We start from the raw sequence: 19173 nt of genomic DNA, 5'->3' as shown, positions 1-19173 counted from the left end.
TCCTAATTGCCAAGACTTAGAAACAGTCAAGATGTCCTTCAATGGGTGAATAGATAAACAAACTGCAGCACTTACATAAAATGAAATATTATTTAGCAATAAAAAGAAATGAACTATCCAGCCATGAAAATCCATAAAAACTTAATTTCATATTGCTAAGTGAAAAAAGCCAATCTGGAAAAGCTACACACCACATGATTACCACTGTCGACATCCTGAAAGACCAAACAACAGAGAGAGTAGAAAGACAATTGGTTTCCCAGAGTTCATGGAAGAAAGGGATGGAGGAATAGGAGGAGCACAGAGATGTTTTAGGATAGTAAAACGATTTCATAGAATACTGTGATGAATACGTGCCATTGTACATTTGTCAAAACCTCGTAGAATGCACAACACCAAGAGTAAATCCTGCTGTAAACTATGGACTTTGGGTAGTAATGGTGTGTCCATATATGTTCATCAGTTGTAGTGAATGTACCGCTCTGGTGGGGGATGTTGATAACTAGGGAGGCTATGCATGTGTGGGGACAGAGAGTATGTGGGACATCTCTGTACCTTCTGCTCAATTTTGCTATGAACCTAAAACTGCTTTCAAAAAAATCATATTTAAAGAACAAAAAAGCCATAGAATATACAACATAAAGAGTGAACCTACATGTAAACTAAAGACCTTAGTTAAAAATAATATATAAAATTGGCATCAACAGTAACAAATATATCATCCTAATGTAAGAGAATAATAATAGGGGAAACTTTAAGGAGTGAGGAGTAATAGGGAGCTTTGTACTTTCTGCTCATTTTGTCTGTAAACCTAAAGCTTCTTTAAGAAATAAAGCCAATTAATTAAAAATATAGTAGCTGCATTTGATATTGATATTATGAGTATACACCTATAGATCAAATAAAAAAAAGACTTTAGAAAATATGTAAATGGATTATGTTGTGTAAAATAAAATTTCTAGAGACTATAAGAATCACATATTCAAAAAAAACGCTTAGATTGCAGTGAAGGTGATATATCCTGGGAAATGATCATGAGGACTTTAAATGTAGCTCTAGAGAAGATAAAGGTCTTGATGAGGGAGTTTCGTATAAGAGTTTGAGTAAGGTGTATCATGTATTAAGAGTGAGATGAAGAAACATGCTATTTCTTAATAATTTTGTTATTTGAAAAAATATGCTATTTATTTATTTATGCACTTATTTTGAGTTAGGGTCTCACTCTATTACATAGGCTGAGTGTAGAGGCATGATCACAGCTCACTGAAGCCTTGACCTACTGAGCTCAAGTGATCCTCCCACCTCAGCCTCCTAAGGAGCTGGGACTACAGGTTTGCACCACCACACCTGGCTAATTTTTTTATTTTTTGTAGAGATGAGGTCTCACTATGTTGCCCAGGCTAGTCTTGAATTTCTGCATGCAAGTGATCCTCCCATCTAGGCTTCCTGAAGTGCAAGGACTGCATATGTGAGCCACTGAGCTCAGCTCACTAAAATATATAAATGTAACTAATTTAACAAATTAAGAATTAAAACTAGTTATTAGACAACCTCATAAACATTAAACTGACAAGTGAATGTATATTATTCTAGGGCAAAATCATTTGATTACTAAAATTCTCATTGGGAATATGGAGGCTCACTCTATTTGGGGAATTATAATGAAGTGTTCATGGTATTCAAGTGCTTATCATATATTAGGATCTGGATTAGGTACTGCAAGGCAGATACAAAATAATTACCAAGATATGGTTCCTGCACTGAGTCCCTAAATTATGATTCTGTGATAGGGACTGAATGGAAATAATTGAAGTGTAACTCTAGTCATTGCTCATTGTTTGTAAGCAATTGTTGTGAAACATGAAATTTATTATGCCAGTCTAAAGGAAGGAGAAATCGCCTTTGGTGAATTCAATAAATGCTCCAAGGAGGAAACAATATTTTTGATGGGCTTCAATGGATTTGAAAAATTGAGAGGCAAAGATGAAAACTTTATGTTGAAATGATTTCTGTAAGTAGAAATAAAAGTGCAGAAAATAGCAGTGTCTGAGGGTTGACAGGTAAGTCAGCAGTTTGGTTAGATCACAAGAATCTGAGTATGAAGTGGAGGGGAGAGTTCTTATGGAAATGGTAGATGTGGGTAAGGCATGTGGTGGATTGACAGCAAGATAAAGCAAAGTCCTTTTTCAGTTAGCAATAAATGAGGAGATATTGAAATGATTAACAGTTTCTGAGCAAGAGTTATCTCTTAAAAAACTAAATGTTATTCTTCAGTTTTGTAATAATAGAACTTATCTTCCTGCATTACACTTTATCAGATTCTTTTGTCCTCTAGACTGTGAGATTCTCAAGGGCAGATGTCATGTTTTATTCATCTTGTTATTTTCGGCACTTAATGTATAACTGGTACACGGTGTAAGAACTATAAATACTTATTAATGAATAATTGAATTGCCTTTTTCTTAAACACTTTTAATATAATTTTAAGAACTTAGAAATATTGGCTTGAAAAATACTCAAAATGAGTTAATTCTAATAACCTGTGATTTAGTACCTCTGATTGGACTCCTCTAACCCTCCACGTCAGGCATCTAGCATTGATAGGGAAGGGACAAGGGAAGGAACTAAAAGGTCATGGTCCAAAGAAACTAAGCCACTAATATATTACTGCTTTAATTTAAAAAAAAAAAAAAAACATTACTGAGGTATGATCTGCATATAAATCCCTGTACATGCTTAACACATATCCGGAGGCAACCATACACCCATAAAATCATGAACACAATCTATCCCATAAACTTATCTATTACCTCCATAAATTTCCTTCAGTTTCTTTCATTATTTATTTATTTTTCTTCACAAGATCTATCCATAAAAGCAAACATTTAAGTATTTAATACAGCATTGTTAACTATAGGCCATACACTGTACAGCAGATCTCCAAAACTTATCCATCTTGCATGACTGAAACAACTTTATACCCTTTGACCAATACCTCCCCAATTCTTCCTCCCTCCGGCCTCTGTCGGCCACTAATCTAGTCTCTGGTTCTATTTGACTATTTTCTCTGGTTCTATTTGACTATTTTCAATTCCTTATAAAAGTTGGGGTCAATCAGTGTTTGTCCTGGCTTACTTCACTTAGAACGTCCTCTATATTCATCCATGTTGTCACAATAACAAATTTCCTTTCTTTCTTTTTTTTTTTTTTGAGACAGAGTTTCACTCTTGTTTACCCAGGCTGGAGTACAATGGCACGATCTCGGCTCACCGCAACCTCCGCCTCCTGGGTTCAGGCAATTCTCCTGCCTCAGCCTCCTGAGTAGCTGGGATTACAGGCACGTGCCACTATGCCCAGATAATTTTTTTTTTTTTTTTTAGTAGAGACAGGGTTTCACCATGTTGACCAGGATGGTCTCGATCTCTTGACCTCATGATCCACCCGCCTCGGCCTCCCAAAGTGCTGGGATTACAGGCGTGAGCCACCGCGCCCGGCTTCCTTTCTTTTTAAGGCTGAGTAATATTCCATGGTGTATATATATATAAAAAATATCCATTATATAAAATATCCATTATACATATATAAAATATATATATATATTCATTATGTGTGTGTATGTGTGTGTGTGTGTGTGTGTGTGTGTGTATGTATATATATATATAAAATATCCATTCATTTGCTGAGGGATATTTAGGTTGTTTCCATATCTTGGCTATTGTAAATAATGCTGCAATGAATATGAAAGTGCAGATATCTCTCCAAGATCCTGACTTCAATTTCATTAAATATTTATACAGAAGTGGGATTGTTGGATCAAATGATAATTCTATTTTCAATTTTAACTTTTTGAGGAATCTCCATACTGTATTCCATAGTGGCTGCACTAATTTACATTTCCACCAAGAGTATACAAGGGCTCTCTGTTCTCCACATTCTCACCAAAACTTGTCTTTGAAGTACTGCTTTTCTTTAAACTCACTGTCCTCCCAATATAATAGACCTGGTAACTGGATATTTGGATTGGTTCTTGTTCCTAAAAAGTTATTGTGACATGTCTATGACCCAAGCTTCTCTAAGACTGTGGCTTATTTTGCTTCTCCAGTTTCCCTGCTTAAAGTTTAACCTTGAAACTCAGCCCAGTGCCTGCAATCCAGTGAGCTACCTGCTGACAGGTGTCCTTCAGGTGTTTCTCCTGGAATCCTGAATGCCGTTGTTCCTGAAATTTGTCTCCATGCCCTCCTCAAATCTCCTTATCAGGACACTGCTCTGAATACTACATTCTGTCCTTCAGACTGTCCTTCCCCTTAGCATCTGCTATACAGTTTCTATACTCAGCGCCTGTTCCTCCTATATAGGAAGATTTTGTTCTAGGTCTGGTCCCAGCCTGCTATAAATAACTGAGTCATATACAAACAACTTCAAAAATATTACTGAATATAACATTAAAATAATCTACATCTTAAAATTAAAAATATACAATAAAAATAACACCATTTCTTATTCTGCCTTATCAAACTGGCATAGCAATATAATTTATCTTTTTATATTACAAACAATAGCCAAAATTAACAGAAAATATGTACTTGACATTAATTACTTTTACAAATATGGTGAGATGTCTTGGAGAAATAAGAGAGGAATTTCTGCTGTGACCCATTCAGACGTCTGAGGAAAAAAATGATTGTCCTCAGCACTGCATAAACTCAGGTGAAACTTAATATTGTTTATTTTTAACATTTCCAATGGTTATTAACTAACAGACTGTCAGTGTTGGAAGAGACTTTAGAGGTCAGCAATAATTTATTTTTTGAATGGGGTAAGTGCAGTAATCTTATAACCCTTTAAAAATAAAATAGATTAACTAAACTAATTCCCTTTCCACATTGAAATGCTATGAAATATATTTGAAAATCTTTATTGCTTTTATTCTGGTGGCAACAAACAGAAAGTTTTCCTTGCCCTAATTGTCTGTCAGCCTTGCTACTATCAAAGATTTATCCTAAAGAAAGCATCAAATATTTTCTAACAAAAATGATATTTTTATGGATTTGCTATAATAAGTTATCCCCTTAATTAAGACTTTCCCACTGAGCAATGGGAAAAGCTTTCCTCATTGCTAACCCTGTACCCATCTCTGTGGTAGCATTACTCCAGGAATTGCATTGATCCCTCTAAGGTCTGTCTCTTTACCTGAGTAAACATTCTGAGGGTCGCATCTCTGTTTACCCAGGACTACTACTGCACTTTGCACACGGCAGTGGTTCCATACATATTTATTTCAATAAATATTTTTAAAAGAAATAACAAAGGAATGGATAAATGAATGCAATCAGTAGAAGATAAGTAAATATTTGTATCAACATGCAACTGAATGTGTATCTGAAATTGAGTAATCATTCAAAATCACTGATGTCTTTGAAATATAACCTGACTTTCATATTCCTGCTTTCCTTCTGTTATTACTATCATAACAGTAAGGCAAGCCAAACACAGTCTCTCCTCTTGGGTAGTAAATTCCTACTCATTCTTCTTAAGATAAAAATCGGATTCTTTGTGATGTCTTTCTCATTCCCTCAGGCAGAACTTTATTTCCTTTTCTCTTATTACACTGTATTGTCATTTTCCGCTATGGAATTATCTAGGACTTAAGTGAAAACTTAATATGAGTCTTTATATATCACCCAAGGTTGTTCACTGTGTTTCTGTACCTCTGGATTTAAGTTTGCTGCCCCTGACACATTCCCTGTGCTCATAGATATCTTCAAAGGATATACATAAATATGACATTTTTACCGGTTTTGCACCATAATCGACCTTTTAAATTAACTTATGTTACTTTTTTACTCTATCACATCAACAACTACTATCGCAATGTAGTAAGAGACATTTAAGGTGTGTGTTCAATAAATTTATGTGTGTAGCACAGATAATAAATATACCGCTGAGTTTTCAGTTTAATTCACATGAGATATAAGCAGTTTGAATGTCAGTTAACAATGAACACTTTAAGCAGGCTGTGGTAACTATAAAGCTTATAGGGAAGCAATGAATATTTTATATTCTAAAAAGTGCAGCCTTATTTTCCTTTGTCCTAAGTAAAAATGTGTAGTTCAAGAAGTGAGCATTTGAAATTCCTGCAAATAGAATTCTCTACCTGGAAAAGAATCACTAAAGATCAATAGATAAATTATGTATGTACATATATTGAAATATGTTTCTGCATGTAGACAGATCATTCTATCACTTATCTATCAATCTATCTAGAATGCTATACTGTGAAATAAAATGAGTGATTGCTCACGTACAATGATTGTTTTCATTTTGGGTTTGTGGTCTAGTAATCCTATATACAATGCCTTGTAGCCTATGAGTTTTAAGCTCTTTCTATTAGAATTACTTCTATTTATCCAGTGATGTCCCCAGGCTTAGAGTCCCAACAAGGGCCTCATCATTATTGGGTGGGCAAATATTGCATTGTCAGGTTTGTGGCATCACCTGAGGCATTAGCCAACACTAGCTCTGTTAGAACCTGACACCAGCTCTGATGGAACCTGACACCATGATTCTTTAGGTGTCATTAGGCCTCTTTAGTCATGCTGATAAATCCTTAGTCTCTGTCCCAAAGAAGCTTTCCAGTTTGACAACCTTCGGGTAAACCCCATTCTCATATTTCTCAATGCTGATCCTCCTGGACAAATTCAATTTCTCCTACTTCCTTTCTTACCTCTCATAATATTCACCAGACCATCTGAAATCCACTATCTGTGGTAAACGCCTCTTCATGTTCTCAACTAGATACAGAATTCTTTTCTAATTCCTTGCATTAATTATATCCTAGCATATATTAGAAGACACTGATTTGCCTGCAAACTTCTAGAGCATGGTTAAGCAAGCGTTCCCTATACAAGGCCACACAGTAAATATTTTAGGCTTTGTGGGTCATATGATTTTTGTTGCAATTAATCAACTCTGCCACTGCAACACAAAAACAGCCATAGACAATATAGAAGTTAATGAGTGTTGCTGTATTTCAATGAAGCTTCATTTACAAAACAGGCAGCAGGCCAGATTTCAGGGCCTTGGTGATCAGCCCCTGCTTTACAGTAGAGAGTGACCATCCTCCCATGTGCCTTGTTTCACAAAGCAAACGGTTGAGTCAGAACTCTAACTTTCCAGTTCATTGCACTCCCATCTTTGTTTAAGTCATCCTCTATCCCATTAACCTCACTATTTTTTATCAAGAATCTGGTCACTGACTCACACTATTCCTCTTAACCCAATGCCTATCTAGTATCTGAAATTTCTATGGCAACCACCGAATATCCAAATTTCAAAATTCAACAATAATACATCACGACATTTAATTCCTTATTCACCTCAACTATGATTATCCTAAAGTCCATCTTGTCTACCCTTACTTATGACAATATTTTGGATCATGTTATCAAAATGCAGTGCTGTAGAGCAGAACCTTAAACTGCTGACAGAATATAATAATTTATAACACTCTCACTACAACCTCCTTTTATTCCAATTATTCTCATTCCTTTATCGCTACCAAAACATTCGTTCAAATCAATTAAGCTTTCATTCCTTTGACTTCTCAATTTTATCTCAAACTGTTATATTTCTTTCTTCTCTACTTCCTTTTCTATTCAACTGAAACCCTATAATAGTAACAGTCACAATTTATTGAGTAATTATTAAGTGTCAGACATTATGCTAAGTATTTCACATGCATTATATGATGTTAGTTCTCACAACTCTATGAGGTAGGTACCAGTGTCTTCAGATGAGGCAAACGTGACTTTGAGAAATTAAGTAACTGAATCACCCAATTAAGTATCAGAGTGAGCTTTGAGCATAGGCCCGACAAACACTAAAGTGCATTATTCAAAACAATGCAGGTAACTCATGTAAGTGTTATAAGTGCTTGTTTTGTGGCACTGGTAATATAAAGATCGAGAAGAAATGACTACTTCAAGAAACTGAAGTTTAGTGGTAGAAATCTTCATGCAACGAAATAACAATGCAACATGTGTAATAATAAAGAAATGTGCACATTAATATGATAGCAAATGGAAGAGAATGAACTTTTTTAAGAGACTCCTTGCAGATAAAACAACACTTCAGCTAGGTCTTAAAGTGTAATTTGGAATTTACCAGGTGGGAAAAAGTTTGGAGTATTTCAGGAGGAAGAAGGATCACGTGCGTTGGCATGGAGATAGGCTTCAGCCGGCATGGTCCTCTAATGTTAGATAACAAAGGTGAAAGGACTGGGCATGTTAGGAGAGGAAACTAGCAATTAGATGAAAGAGATGTTACATGAATTTTAGGGAATTTGTATATTTTTCTTAGAAAATTGAGATATTTTATTTAGTTTTATGTCCCAGTGTACATTTTAGAAAGAGGAAGCTCCCAGAATAATGAAAAAGGCAACATTTGGGAGCAAAGACACAGAAAAAATAGTCAGAATTGTTGAGGAAAAAGACTGAATGGAGGGCTGGCACCATACCGTGTCAGAGAAGAAAGAATGAATTCAAGACAAATACCAGAAACGGAATTGTGAGAATTTAATAATATATTGTATGCAGTAATATGGAAGGGAGAGGATAGAGGCATCTTGATGGCTTAGATTTCTTTCCGAGGAGACTATCAAAATTTTTGGTGATGCCATTATATAGGTACATTAATTAAGGATGAGAACATTTTTTGTAAGAAGATGATGTACTAAATTTTAAAATGACGAGTTTCAGATAGTCCAGGGACATAGATTCTGAGATTCGAAAGTTATAATGAGTTATTTGAAAACAGACATGTGGAACAAATGGTGGGGAGGGAAAGGATCCAAATGAATGCAATGAGAGAGGAGGAAAACAACCAGGGCACAGAGGTGCCCACAAAGCCAAGGGAAGAGAACATTGTAAGCGGGAGTGGAAAAGAAAAGCAAAATGTCTCAAACAGCACATAAACCAATAGAACCATGGGATTCGTGGCTTAGAGACGATTGCACTGGAATTTTGGAAGGCAGAAATCAATAATTTTATAATTGTTCAGAAATGGTCTTACGTGTTCAGATTTATCAAATGTTATATGTTCATAAATTCATTTCATTTAAAATATCTACCTCTACCAATATAAATAATTTTCGTCCTTTGTTTTTAGAATTTTTTTGAAAGGAGGGATATTGTGCTATTCGTAGATTTTGAAGACACTGAAGAATAGATGGCTACATTTTCAATATGCCTTAAGATGACATTTGATAATAAAATATAATAATCAGTAACTTTATGTTTTCTCATTGCAACACTTGCCCTCAGATTTCTGGGTGAATTGTTTTCCTTATTATTTCTTTTTCTTTTTCCTTTTTTTTTTTTTTGAGACAGAGTCTCACTCTGTCACCCAGGCTGGAGTGCAATGGGCAGATCTTGGCTCACTGCAACCTCAGCATTGCCTCAGCCTCCTGAGTACCTGGGATTACAGGTGCATGCCACCTTGCCCAGCTAATTTTTGTATTTTTAGTAGAGACAGGGTTTCAACATCTTGGCCAAGCTCGTCTTGAACTCCCAACTTCATGATCCACCCGCCCTGGCCTCCCAAAGTGCTGGGATTAATCACTAGTGATTAAATACTCATTTGCTTTTACTCTTCTCTGTTAAAGGTATGCAAATTTAATGAAAATTATCTCAATTTTACACTATTGTCAAAATTCAAAAAAATGAGTTTAAACTTTTGTTGCTTGACTTTTTTGACTCAAATACATTTATGTCATAGCAAAGAACACATAATGTCAAACTTGTACTGAGTGCTACCTAATTGTCAATGGCAGAGGAAAGTAATCATTTTAGGCTTTTTATTTTTTATTTTTTTAACCTGCCTTTTGAAAAATATTTTAACAGAAAACAGAAGCATCAAAGAATACCTTCCAGAAATCATGCACTTTAGACTGAAATTGTTTCCTATTCCCAAGTGATGAAAACATTAATGACTGTGTTCATTTTCAGACTTAACAGGTCAGAAGTTTTTCTTGAAACCCTGCAATAATGAATTACCAATTAGTAATGAGAACTTGCTTCTTCAGCAAGTGCTTGCCTGTCCCTAAGACAGGTCAATGTGGGGTGAAACTTTTCACCTGCATGTATGCCACAGGCCTCTGCAGTTAGGGTATTAACTAAAAGGTTTTTCCCTGAAATTAGTAGGCAGGAATCTTTATGAAAAAATGGTTGGATGATTTTATTCTGTCTCCTTTTGCCTAGGAGGTTACCTGGGGGAGCTGCTCTTCTGAGCAGCATTTATTTTTACAACAGTCTGAATGAATTGAATCTGTAGGCGTGATTGAGCATGCAAAATAAATACAGTGCTGCGGCTCCTATCCACAGAGGGCACAGATTATACTGTCAATGGCCAAATATATACACATGAAATTAACTAAAAGACACATAATTGCAGAGGGGCCCCATATATCAGTAGTATTAGGAAAGTCACCATCTCTCAGTTATCTTCTCTCTCAACCCTCTCAGGGTACCACCTCAACCAATATATGGTTAAGAAATAAATATAATTAACAGACAATATATTCGCCTAATTTTGTATCTGACACCTGAATATAGAAATTATAAGAAGCTGTAAATGTTCATCTACCTTGCTCCCAATCACTAGGAAATCTGTCTATTCCTAGCTCCATCTGGACCCTCTCTCTTGGAATTCAAGTATACACTGTTAGCATTTTAAGGACTCTCTGGAGAATTTTGCTTTTGATCTTTACCTCCCTACTTTTGCCATTCCCCACTTTCACTTTCATCACTAGCACTTACTTGGATGTTGATTTTAAATGGCCCAAAATTTGTCATTCGTTCCTTGAGAAATAGAATTTCTTTCTTCTACCCCTTTGGGCTGATTCAAGGATAGTTTTCAACCACAGAACATGGCAGTAGAAGCCCAATGTAATACTAAGGCTGAATATTAAGAGATTTGTAGCTTACGTTTTGAAGCACTGGAATGCTATCTCTTGGAATCCAGCAGGCATGCTGTGACAGTTTCAAGCCGTGTGGAGAGGCTATGTAAAGGAGAAACAACACGTACAGCTTAGCAGCCTGATCTGAGATTCCAGACCATAACTAGCACCAACTGCAGCCAGCAATTTGAGCAAACTGTTTTGGGTGTTCTAGCCCAGTAGAGCCTTTAGATGACTACAGAACGAGCTGACATCTGATGCAATATGGCAGAACCACTCAGCTGAGCCGAATTGATGAAGAAGCATGAGAGATAATTAAAAGTTATTGGGCAGGGCACTGTGACCCACACAAGTAATCCTAGCACTTTGGGAGGCTGAGGCTGGAGATAGCTTGAGCCCAGGAGTTCAAAAGCAGCCTGGGCAACATGGCAAAAACTCATCTCAACACACACAAAAAATACAAAAATTAGCTGGGCGTGGTGTCTTGTGCCTAGAGTCCCAACTATTTCTGGGGCTGAGGCAGGAGAATCACTTGAGCTGGGGAGAAGTCGAGGCTGCAGTGAGCCAAGATTGTGCTGTCAGAGGCATTCAAACCAAAGCTACTGTATCTTGAATAGTGGATGGGTAAAATAGGGCTGAGGCCTACTTGATTGCATTCCCAGGAGGTTAAGGCATTCTTAGTTGCAGGATGAGATAGAAGGTCACCATAAGGTACAGAGCACAAAGACCTTGCTGATCAGCATATAGAAAAGAAGCCAGCCAAAGCCCACCATGCCAAGATGGCAATGAAAGTGACCTCTGGTTGTCCTCACGGCTCATTATATGCTAATTATAATGCACTAGCATGCTAAAAGCACTCTTACTAGCACCATGACAGTTTACAAAGGCCATGGCAATGGCAGGAAGTCACCCTATATGGTCTAAAAAGGGGAGGAACCCTCAGTACTGGGAATTGCCCACCCTTTCCTGGAAAACTCATAAATAAGTCACTTCCTGGGTGACAAAGTAAGACCCTGTCTCAAGAAAAACAGAAAAAAAAGAAAAAGTGGTTTTAATCCAGTTTGTTGGGTTGATGTGTTGCACAGAAATACTTGACTAAGATACTAATTTTTATACTAATATTTTGCTTATTAAATTTCCTAAGAATGCCTCATCACAGTGAATTATTAAGGTTTTATTAAATGAGATTTATTTAATGAGAAACAATGGACTTTCATATCAATTAGAACTAGTTTAAATATTTTTTATGAACTATGTGACTTTAGGTCAGGTATTAAACATCTCTAAATTCTTCAACTTAAAATATAACTAAAAAAAAAAATTCCTAAATTTTAGCACTCCTTCTGTAAGTAACATCTACTTCTTACAGATATTATGGGGATTAAATAAAGCAATGTGTAAAAAAAAATTAGTACAGTTTCTAGCTTACATTAAGTACTTTAAAATATCAGTCTCCTTCTCATTTGCCATATTCACATAATTTCTTTCTCTTACTCCCAGTTATCCATATTCTCATCTTTCTATTATGTCAAAAGATAGAGAAAGGCAACTCTCAGACAAACTGACCAACTAATAAATAAATAAATCTTCTTGATGTTTGCCTGTTGTCAGGCCATCCATCCAAATTCTCTGTTAAAATGTGGCTCTTAAAACTCTTACTGCAGATATCAGTGAATTCTGCTGGAATAAACCTTAGTTGCCAGTCTTTTTATAGACCAAGTGGCTCATGGAGGGAAAGGGGAGTGTGCCAACAAATTCCACTTCATACCTCCCTCAACACTAATACCTATTCATTTTTTATTTCTTTTTCTCCTCCCTTATTGTCCCTCATTCAAGGCCTCACTAACCATTGAAAAATTTCATGGTAATTTGATAATCTGTCATTGCTCCTGTTAGTTTCTCCTTCCAATAAGACACTGTTCCCATGTTCTCTGAACTGCCTTTCTTTGACAAACATTCTGCCATTGTACATGTTTTACAACCCAGTGTAATTATCCACCTCTTTTAGGACACTTTCTAAATACAGTCTATCTCATGATAATACCTCCTTTTTTTGAATTCAGAAAATCGATAAGAGATTTCCCAATTTAGGTGGAGGCAATTAAAATGTAGTGCCTGGTGAGTTGCCTTTTGTTTTCATGTGATTGTGTAACTGTTCCATGAACATTGTTATTTACTCAGCGAAATGGAAATCTTCTTGACAGCAAAGTTTTTTTAATCAAAATGTGATATTGAGTAAGTTACTTAACTTTTTCAAACCTACAAAATGGGAGTTATAAAATCATTCTTTCTAGATTTACCTCATTCAATTCAATGAGATAAAAGGCAAAATATATTGTTTAGCACACAATTATGTGTAATATAAGCCAGCTAGTTTTTTAAATGTGTCCAACAAATGTCTGTTAGGCAACAGCTTGAAAGGAAAGATTTTAGACCTTATCATTGATCCATGTTCATAATGTAAATTATAAAAAAACCATTGCACAGCTCTAACCTGTGTGTGAAAGGTAGGCAACTGTTATATACATGATACATGGATATCCATTTTTGGTTCAGTGATTATTTCTTTCAGAAAGGTCCTGATGAAGTCAAATTTCTTTTGGAGTTGTAACCTTCAGCTATTAAAAACTTAATTCTGATTGTTTTGGTTCTAACACAGGAAATTCATTCACATGTGTGAGAATGAAGTTTGGCTCTTGGCACCAGGCCTAAAATAAAGACCTTGGGTAAATGAGGACAACATGAATACACTAAAACCATCAATGAATAGTAGTGAAATGTAGCAAACAGAAGCAATGTCAGAAGAGCAGGGAAAAGAGATGGACTGAATAATGATTAAGGCCAAAGTTCACCTACTTTGAAATTTTTATAACATAAAGTAGTCTTAGGTTTGAAGAGACCTAACAATCATGTAGTCCAACCCGACACAGGTCATGATGGAGGGCACACATTACTTATGTTGAAAAGGAAATCACCCACAGCAAGAATACTTTGTGTGCTTGTCAAAGCCATTCGCCAGCTGCGAGATGATATGTAGCCTCTGCACATCTGTCCGTGGTTCAGCCTTTAGCCTTGGTAGCATGATGTAAGAAAAACAAAATCGGAGTCTAGTGATTGAGAATATAAGCACATCATTGCTTTTTTTGATGAGTCAGTTTTATAGATTCTGCAGAACCAGAGTCATCACTCAAAAGTAAAGTGGTTGGCTACCACCTGGTTTTGATTGGCCTTAGATAGATATAAAGTCAGCCAATAAATACTGAGTTTGAACAAGAATAAGTCCCCAGTCTTTATCTCTTTTCAGATACCTCTTCAACAGGGGACAAATATCATACCCATCTTCAATAGGGGACAAATATCATATCCCTAGGGCCAAGTATTTAAGTTTTAGGAGCAAAAAACACAGTGTGGGTACCATGATGGTTGATGAAGAAAGCAACGTCATCATATCTGAATGACACATGCTTCCATGTAAAGATCAGCAGAGAATCTGTCAACCACACAAAACTTAGTTTATTAAGTTGATGGAACAAAAGAAAGCAGAACATTTACCAGAATACCCATAGTTCTCCCAGGGAAAATTTAGGGAAAGGTACTGCTAGGTTTTTTGATCAGAGAGAAGGTAGACAAAGTTCTTTTAAAGTTAGTAAGCATGGTCTGGGCAGATGTTGTTCAAAATTGATAAACAGAAATTAGTAGAACAGTCGGTAGTCTTTTCTCTGAAACACATCAGTTCAGACTTAGAATACAGTAACTTATCTGCAGTCTTATCTTGGAAACTGTGAGTCTAAACAAGGTGACATTAAGACATTTTGGGCTTAAATAGTTTGTGTTGCATGCCATGATTTAGTTTATATATTATGCAAATCATAGTACAGTTTGTTTTGTAAATTGTCATTTCTACTTTAACTTCTCAGAATGCATGTTTTTGCCTCATTGTAGTGGTGGCTTTCTAACAAAAGAGACTTAAAAAAATATTTTTGTGTTTGAAGAGAAGATTTCTAACTTTTACGTGAAAAAGAAATGCTGTTATTGCTTTACTCATTCCATCCAGGCAGCTTTCTAAGGAAATACCTGGGAAGTACACATCAGATACAGACAGAGAGAGAGTAGTTTTCATTTCCAAAATATCTCAGATACATTCTCTTTTATTCTCTTTTCCTTTTTCTGTTTCTTGTTTGTTTGATTTTTTTTTTTTTTTTTTTTTTGAGACAGAGTTTCACTCTTGTTGCCCAAGCTGGAGTGCAATGGCGTGATCTTGGCTCACTACAACCTCCGTCTCCTGGGCTCAAGTGATTCTCCTGCCTCAGCCTCCCAAGTAGCTGGGATTACAGACATGAACCACCATGCCTGGCTAATTTAAATTTTATTAGAGATGAGGTTTCACCATGTTGGTCTGACTGGTCTCAAACTCCTGATCTCAAGTAATCCACCTGCCTCGGCTTCAAAAACTGTTGGGATTACATGCGTGAGCCACTGTGCCTGGCCTCAGATACATTTTCTTAAGAGATTTATTGGCAGGAATACCTGGCATTGCAAATGATTCAGCCATAGTTTATCATTCTGTTTCTTAACAATGTCATCAATGACTGGAAATGCTGCCCATGCTGGCAATGTTGAATCTAAGTAGGATACCGTGAGCATGCCAGAATATGATAGAAGCAATGAAGTACACATTGAGAAACAATATAAATAGGTCTTTTTACTCCTGATGCACTGGCAGGGAGAACTTGAAATATTTCAGAAAAGAGATAAGAGAGGAGGAATATGATAGAAGCAATGAAGTACACATTGAGAAACAATATAAATAGGTCTTTTTACTCCTGATGCACTGGCAGGGAGAACTTGAAATATTTCAGAAAAGAGATAAGAGAGGAGGTTGATGTAGCAAAGACACTGCAATACCAGGGAATCCCCTAATTCCCTAACAACAGCAACGAAAGCAGGAAACACAGAGATTTCATTTGTGATCAAATCATTACAAATGTCTCTGAGGAAGCTTGACTGCAAAAACATGTCGCTAGCTATATTATAATAATATTAAAGAAAAATAATTGACCAGTCTCCCTATTCAGAAACGTTTGGATAAATAATTAAGTATATTTGGCCATAAGTACCTGAATAAACATATGACTTGATGGCTTCAAACACCAGTAAAAATAAAGTATGGTGTTTAGACAAAGCCCAACACAGAGACAATTAGGATCATTTATGCTTCCAAATCACAGCATATGCAAAAAAATCTATTACCGTAGTTTATCTTATGAAGAGTACAACTTATCACTATTTCATGAGAATAATTATTTTTATTGCTTTCTCTGTGGCCAAAGGAATTTTTTTTAAAGTCAAATAATGACTCAGGTGCTTTTTAGAGCTTACAATGCATTATTATATTTATCTTCTTTTTCTTTTCTTTTCTTTTTTTGAGACAAGGTCTGACTGTGTCACCCAGGCTGAGGTACAGTGGGATGATCACAGATCACTTCAGCTTCAGACTCCTGGGCTAAAACAGTGCTCTCGCCTCAGCCTTCAGAGTAGCTGGGACTATAGGTGTGGGCCATCAGCCCCGCCAGATTCTTATAAAATTGATCTTTACAATAAGTCTGTGAGCAGACAGAATTACCTCCATTTTAATCAAGAATATTTTAATTTCAAGAAACTTAACTCATACTATTTAAGAATAAAAGGGAAGATAATTAGCTCATATAACTAGAAAGTCCACCAGTGGCAGTCGCTTCAGGCATGAACAGATCCAGGGACTTAGATATAACTCTCTTTTCCCTTACAGTGCTTCCTTTTGTGTTCTGGCTTCATGTTCATTCTTCACTGGCCACTGCAGCAGCCACAAGCCTATTGTACAGCTTCCCTCAAAAAGTTAGAGAATCGCTTTTCTCGGACATGCTCATATCAAATCTCATAAGTCTGTGAGTGGCCTTGCTCAGTTAGTTGCTTATCTCTGAAAAGTTTCTATGCCTAAAGGTATGAACCACTTTGATTGTTCACCCTGAGCCATGTGGTTATATCTATAGTTGGGGGATGGAGTGGTGATATTTCACAGCTGTACGATCACCACATGACTTAGGGAAAGATTAATTCTTCAAGTAAAGCAGTACTGAGCAAAAGTATGTCAATACATCTTTCATTGTGCAAATTAGAAACCAGCCACCCAGAAAAATTAAGAAAACTAGCGATGAAAACTAGATACCTTTAGCATCAAGTTTAACCTCCTTTAGTCGGGTAATAATGTTTATCATAATCTAACTCTAGATTGTCTCTCTCTAAGTTTACATATTATATCTCTTAAATACACTCCTCAAACAATAAATGTCTTTTGGTTTTTCAAACCCCATAATTTCCCTCATCTTCAGATTTTCTACCTCTTTCCCACTGGAGTGTTCATACTTCTCTCTCAATTTTAACTTTTATAAATCTTTATGTCTTTCCTCCCTTATGGGGCAAAAACTAACCTAAAATGAAAGAACAGATACAAGGGAAGGGACTGAAATAATCCTGGCAGTATTTGAATCTCTAAGGCCAGGTCTTTCTAAAAACAGCTACATTGCTATTCTTTCTGTGGCTTGGTGGTTTAATATTTATTTGTATTCTATTAGTCAATAAAGTGATTTCCTTTTTTTTTTTGCAAAAATAAGTGAGAGCAGGCTTTTTGTCACTTAGAACCCAACTGCAACCCAGAGTATAAGAGAGAGAGTTCTTGAAGACAAGGATTATGCTTTTTTTCTGTCTTTAATCCTATCAATTAGCCACAGACATTCTATATATGTAAGTCAAGCCATATACGGTCATGATTATTTGTTGGGCACATACTAAGCATGTGGCACTGAGTTTAGCATTAGGGAGGTGGCACGGCTGTCCTCATGTACTTCTTCAATCCCATCTCATAGCAACTTTAGTCCTTCTTTGGCCACCTTGTTAACTTCCATCTATGGAATTTGCAGAGGCTGGACTATTCTATCTGACCTTTCTGCCTCTAAACTTGAGAAATCACCCCACTCCTTCAGGGAAGCCTTTCCTTGCCTTCCTGTCTTGGTCAGCTCTCGCATACACAGATAGATTCTCAGAGGACCATGCACCTGGGATCTTTAAATAGCATTGGTTAGAACTCCAGTTTGATATTTATTATGTTGATTATTTGTTTGATTTCTGTTTCCTCCGGTAGTTTAAAAGCTTAAAGAATACAGAGCTTCTGTTTATTTTCACACATCATTACATCCCTAATGCCTAATAAAAATGCTTGGAACAGTAGAAGTCGTCCAATATATATTGCTGGATGTTATGAATGAGCTGGGGCCCTGCTTTAAAGAGCTTATAATCAAGGAAGGACATTGAGCTATACATGTTTTTAAATGCCAGCATTGAGTCCTCTATTTTTATTTGCTAAATTTGGAAACTATAGATGAGTCATAGAACACTTAGAGGAAGTCTTATGAAGGAGACAGTATAAGAACTAAATTTTATTGAAAAGGTATCAACAAGTGTACTAATGCTCTTTTGCTGCAATAGTAAATGTTCCTATTATCTCAGTGTTTTATAAGAGCAAATATTTATTTCTTACTCATATTACACGTAGGCTGCGATATGGCTGTAGCTCTAATGAGTTCAATGCTGCTTGGCTAGGCTTGGCTCAGTTCAGCTCCACTTGTCTTCTCATTCTGGAATGTAGGCAAGAGAAGTAGCAAATATCTGGGGTATACACAAAGTAAAATTATTATTACAGTCAAGCAAATTTACATAACCATCACACTTCAGAGATACCTTTTTTGTTATTTATTCATTTCTTACTGATTGATTGATTTGTGGTAACAACACCTAAAACACATGCTCTTTTTATTGGTGATTCTAGAGGGGCTAAGCTACATCATGAATGCAAACTCAATTCCATTAGTAAAGACAAGTCATGTGGCAAGTCAATGGAAAAGGAAACATACCCATCTACCATACAAAAGGCATGCACGAACTTCTTTTTTTTTTCCCCTCAAAATTGCTTTGGTCGATTGGGGTCTTCCTTAGTTCCATATACATCTTAGGATTTTTTTTTCCCTGTTTTTTTTTGAAGAATATCATTGGTAATTTTACAGAAACTGCATTTATTCTGTAGGTTGATTTTGGTAGTATGGTCATTTTCACAATATGATTTCCTTCAAGCCACAGGGTATCTTCCATTTTTTATTACCTCTTTAATTTCTTTCATCAGTGTTTTA

This window comes from Callithrix jacchus, chromosome 10 (genome assembly GCF_049354715.1).
Source record: "Callithrix jacchus isolate 240 chromosome 10, calJac240_pri, whole genome shotgun sequence".
Taxonomy (NCBI): Eukaryota; Metazoa; Chordata; class Mammalia; order Primates; family Cebidae; genus Callithrix; species Callithrix jacchus.
Note: the sequence above shows the minus strand (reverse complement) of the source record.